This window comes from Chiloscyllium punctatum, chromosome 31 (genome assembly GCF_047496795.1).
Source record: "Chiloscyllium punctatum isolate Juve2018m chromosome 31, sChiPun1.3, whole genome shotgun sequence".
NCBI lineage: Eukaryota > Metazoa > Chordata > Chondrichthyes > Orectolobiformes > Hemiscylliidae > Chiloscyllium > Chiloscyllium punctatum.
The window spans coordinates 51,355,436-51,361,040 of record NC_092769.1 but is presented as its reverse complement, the minus strand read 5'-3'; positions in this window follow the sequence as shown (position 1 = coordinate 51,361,040).

Sequence of the window (5,605 nt, the reverse complement as noted above, 5' to 3'; positions counted from 1 at the left end):
TATGCCGTGACTCAGACTAAGTTCAGGCAGCAGCTGAAGAATGTGCTGAAATATCCCTTCACCCGAATCCATCCATCAATCAAATTCCCTCATTAATCACACCATCCGGGATTTTCTCATTTCAGTTCAGTGTTTCAGCGATGGAGCAGCCTGTCGCTATGGTAACAGACTGAGGGTAGGGCTGGTTTGTCCATCCTTATCCCACAGGGGGGTTACAGGGAAACATTTCAATGTTTCTCACAACTCAGGGGCCAGTGAGAAAAGGCACCGTCCCATTGACTGTATCCATCACTTCCATTTGTAACCAATAAAAATGGTGATTAAAGCGTGCCGAGCAGCAGAGTGACTGATGTTGTTGTGTGTCTTTGTGTTGGAGAAGCTGAGCTGGAGAGAGACAGACTCAGCCCCAAGTCCTGGTCCTCAGGGAAGCGGAGGGCACCGCGCCCTGAGCTCAGGAGCTGGGTTTAACTCCCTCTGACCCCCCCATTCCAACCTGGCCTCCCCAATTCCTCACCCCCACTTTTCCTCCTCAATTCTCTCCATCTCTCCCTTCCTGCACAATCTCTCTTTCTCACCACCTCTCCCTTTCACTCTCTCTGGTCCCCTCTCAAAGCCCCCAACCCCAGTTTCTCCACCTGCCTCCACTATTCTTTCTGCCTCACTCTCCCCCTCTCTCTCTCTCACACCCCCAACATGAGTTTATCCACCTGCCTCCATTCTTCTCTCTCCCCCTCACCCTCTCTCTCTCTCTCTCTCTCTCTCTCCTGCCGTCTCTATCTCCTTCTCACAATTCTGGCTCTACCCCATTTTCCCCACCTCCCACTTCCCACATCTCTCGATCATCTCACACCCACAAGCCCCCCCACCCCCCCAACCCCCACAAGCAGACTCACCACCAACCTGCAGTCTCGGGGTCAGAGGGAGAGGGAAGGACCAGGGAGACAGAGTGTGTCAGAGAGAGAGAATAAGGGCGGGACAGAAGGGAGAGAGATTCAGTTAGAGAGAAACGGAGGGTGGTGGGAAAAGAGAGACCAAGATAGGGAGATCGAGAGTGAGAGAAGATGGAGAGAGAGCGAAGGAGCAGGGAAAGACAGAGAGAGAGGGAAGGGAGAAATAAGGTGAGGAAGGGAGAGAGAGAGAGAGAAATAGGGGAGGACATAATGAGAGAGGGGTCAGAGAGAGGGGGGGCAGAGAGAGAGGGTGACAGAGAGAGAGGGAGACAGAGAGAGAGGGGGGCAGAGAGAGAGGGAGACAGAGAGAGAGGGGGGCAGAGAGAGAGGGGAACAGAGAGAGAGGGGGACAGAGAGAGTGGGGGACAGACAGAGAGGGGGGCAGAGAGAGAGTGGAACAGAGAGAGAGGGGACAGAGAGAGAGGGGGACAGAGAGGGGGACAGAGAGAGAGAGGGGGACAGAGAGAGAAGGGGACAGAGAGAGAGGACAGAGAGAGGGGGACAGAGAGAGGGGGCAGAGAGAGGGGGGCAGAGAGAGAGGGGGACAGAGAGAGGGGGGGCAGAGAGAGAGGGGGACAGAGAGAGAGGACAGAGAGAGGGGGACAGAGAGAGAGGGGGACAGAGAGAGAAGGGGACAGAGAGAGGGGACAGAGAGAGGGGGACAGAGAGAGGGGGCAGAGAGAGAGGGGCAGAGAGAGAGGGGGCAGAGAGAGGGGCACAGAGAGAGAGGGGGGCAGAGAGAGAAGGGGACAGAGAGAGAGGGGAACAGAGAGAGAGGGGGACAGAGAGAGGGGGACAGAGAGAGAGGGGGGCAGAGAGAGAGGGGGCAGAGAGAGAGAGGGAGAAGGGGACAGAGAGAGGGGACAGAGAGAGAGGGGGGCAGAGAGAGAGGGGGCAGAGAGAGGGGGCAGAGAGAGTGGGAGACAGAGAGAGGAGGGACAGAGAGAGAGGGGGACAGAGAGAGAGGGGGACAGAGAGAGGTGGGGGCAGAGAGAGAAGGGGACAAAGAGAGAGGGGAACAGAGAGAGGGGACAGAGAGAGAGGGGACAGAGAGAGAGGGGGACAGAGAGAGGGGACAGAGAGAGGGGGACAGAGAGATGGGGCAGAGAGAGCGGGGGCAGAGAGAGAGGGGAGCAGAGAGAGGGGGGGCGGGGGGGCAGAGAGAAGGCGAGAGAGAGAGGGAGGCAGAGAGAGAGGGGGGAGAGAGAGAGGGTGACAGACAATGTGGGGGACAGAGAGAGAGACACACACAGAGAGAGGGAGACAGAGAGAGAGGGAGACAAAGGGAGAGGGGAACAGAAAGAGAGGGGAACAGAGAGAGTGGGGGACAGAGAGAGAGGGGGGCAGAGAGAGAGGGGGCAGAGAGAGAGGGGGGCAGAGAGGGGGTGCAGAGAGAGAGGGGGACAGAGAGAGAGGGGGGCAGAGAGAGAGGGGAACAGAGAGAGAGGGGAACAGAGAGAGTGGGGGACAGAGAGAGAGGGGGGCAGAGAGAGAGTGGAACAGAGAGAGAGGGGGACAGAGAGAGAGCGAGAGAGAGGGGGCAGAGAGAGAAGGTACAGAGAGAGAGGGAGACAGAGAGAGAGGGGAACAGAGAGAGAGGGGACAGAGAGAGATGGGGACAGAGAGAGGGGGGACAAAGAGAGGGGGACAGAGAGAGAGGGGGACAGAGATAGAGGGGAACAGAGAGAGAGGGGACAGAGAGAGATGGGGACAGAGAGAGGGGGGACAGAGAGAGGGGGACAGAGAGAGAGGGGGACAGAGAGAGAGGTGGCAGAGAGAGGGGGGAGAGAGAGGGGGGCAGAGAGAGAGAGAGAGAGAGAGAAGGGGACAGAGAGAGGGGACAGAGAGAGAGGGGGACAGAGAGAGGGGGGGAGAGAGAGAGGGGGGCAGAGAGAGAGGGGGGCAGAGAGAGAGAGAGAGAGAGAAGGGGACAGAGAGAGGGGACAGAGAGAGGGGGGGACAGAGAGAGAGGGGCCAGAGAGAGAGGGGGGGCAGAGAGAGAGGGGGGACAGAGAGAGAGGGGGGCAGAGAGAGAGGGGGACAGAGAGAGAGGGGGGCAGAGAGAGAAGGGGACAGAGAGAGAGGGGGGCAGAGAGAGAAGGGGCAGAGAGAGAGGGACAGAGAGAGGGGGGGCAGAGAGAGAGGGGACAGAGAGAGAGGGGGCAGAGAGAGAGGGACAGAGAGAGAGGGGGACAGAGAGAGAGGGGGACAGAGAGAGGGGGGGGCAGAGAGAGAGGGACAGAGAGAGAAGGGGACAGAGAGAGGCGAACAGAGAGAGAGGGGGCAGAGAGAGAGGGACAGAGAGAGAAGGGGACAGAGAGAGGCGGACAGAGAGAGAGGGGGGCAGAGAGAGAGGGGGCAGAGAGGGGGTGGCAGAGAGAGTGGGGGGCATGGAGAGAGGGGTCAGAGAGCAAGGGGGGCAGAGAGAGCGCGAGAGAGAGGGGGGAGAGAGAGAGGGAGATAGAGAGAGGGAGATAGAGAGAGAGGGGAACACAGAGAGAGGGGAACACAGACAGCGGGGGGCAGAGAGAGGGGGAACAGAGAGAGGGGGCAGAGAGTGGGGAGACAGAGAGAGGGGGACAGAGAGAGGGGGAGACAGAGAGAGGGGGAAAGGAGAGAGGGGGGACAGAGAATGGGGGGACAGAGAGAGAGAGGGACACATAGAGGGGGGTCAGAGAGAGGGGGCGACAGAGAGAGGGAAGGATAGAGAGAGAGGGGGACAGATAGAGGGGGCAGAGAGAGAGGGGGACGGGGGGGTACAGAGAGAGGCGGGGGACAGAAAGAGGGAGGACAGAGAGAGAGGGGGACAGAGAGAGAGGGGGACGGGGGGACAGAGAGAGAGGGGTCAGAGGGAGTGGGTGACAGAGAGAGATTAGGGCAGAGAGAGAGGGGGCAGAGAGAGAGGGGGCAGAGAGAGCGAGAGAAAAAGAGGGGGGCAGAGAGAGAGGGGGACAGAGAGAGAGGGGGGACAGAGAGAGAGAGGGAGACAGAGAGAGAGGGGAACAGAGAGAGAGGGGGACAGAGAGAGCGGGGACAGAGAGAGGGGGGGGACAGAGAGAGAGGGGGACAGAGAGAGAGAGGGAGACAGAGAGAGGGGGGACAGAGAGAGGGGTGGACAGAGAGGGGGAGGCAGAGAGAGGGGGGACAGAGAGAGAGGGGGACGGGGGGACAGAGAGAGGGGGTGTCAGAGAGAGAGGGGACAGAGAGAGAGGGGGACAGGGAGAGTGGGACAGAGTGAGAGGGTAAGAGAAAAAGAGGGACAGAGAGAGCTGGGCAGAGAGGGGGGCATAGAGGGGGGGGGCAGAGAGAGGGGGGAACAGAGAGAGGGAGAAAGAGAGAGAGGGGGGAACAGAGAGAGAGGGGGACAGAGAGAGAGGGGGACAGAGAGAGGGGGGGACAGAGAGAGGGGGGGGACAGAGAGAGAGGGGGACAGAGAGAGGGGGACAGAGAGAGGGGGGACAGAGAGAGAGGGGGACAGAGAGAGGAGGACAGAGAGAGGGGGGACAGAGAGAGAGGGGGGACAGAGAGAGAGGGGGACAGAGAGAGAGGGGGGGACAGAGAGAGAGGGACAGAACAGAGGGGGGACAGAGAGAGAGGGGTACAGAGAGAGAGGGGGGGACAGAGAGGGGGGGACAGAGAGAGATGGGGACAGAGAGAGAGAGGGGGGACAGAGAGAGAGGGGGACAGAGAGAGGGGGGACAGAGAGAGAGGGGGACAGAGAGAGAGGGACAGAGAGAGGGGGGATAGAGAGAGGGGGGACAGAGAGGGAGGGACAGAGAGAGATGGGGACAGAGAGAGAGGGGGGACAGAGAGAGAGGGGGACAGAGAGGGGGGGGACAGAGAGAGAGAGGGGGACAGAGAGAGAGGGGATAGAGAGAGAGGGGATAGAGAGAGGGGGGACAGAGAGAGAGGGGGACAGAGAGAAGGGGACAGAGAGAGAGGGGACAGAGAGAGGAGGGACAGAGAGAGAGGGGATAGAGAGAGGGGGGACAGAGAGAGAGGGGGACAGAGAGGGGGACAGAGAGAGAGGGGACAGAGAGAGGGGGACAGAGAGAGGGGGACAGAGAGAGGGGGGGACAGAGAGAGAGGGGGACAGAGAGAGAGGGGGGACAGAGAGAGAGGGGGACAGAGAGAGGGGGAGAGAGAGAGAGGGGGGGCAGAGAGAGAGGGGGACAGAGAGAGAGGGGGGCAGAGAGAGAGGGGGGACAGAGAGAGAGGGGGCAGAGAGAGAAGGGGACAGAGAGAGAGGGGGGCAGAGAGAGAAGGGGCAGAGAGAGAGGGACAGAGAGGGGGGGGCAGAGAGAGAGGGGACAGAGAGAGAGGGGGCAGAGAGAGAGGGACAGAGAGAGAGGGGGACAGAGAGAGAGGGGGACAGAGAGAGAGGGGGGCAGAGAGAGAGGGGCAGAGAGAGAAGGGGACAGAGAGAGGCGGACAGAGAGAGAGGGGGCAGAGAGAGAGGGGACAGAGAGAGAAGGGGACAGAGAGAGGCGGACAGAGAGAGAGGGGGGGCAGAGAGAGAGGGGGGCAGAGAGAGGGGGTGGCAGAGAGAGTGGGGGGCAGGGAGAGAGGGGTCAGAGAGCAAGGGGGGCAGAGAGAGCGCGAGAGAGAGGGGGGAGAGAGAGAGGGAGATAGAGAGAGGGAGATAGAGAGAGAGG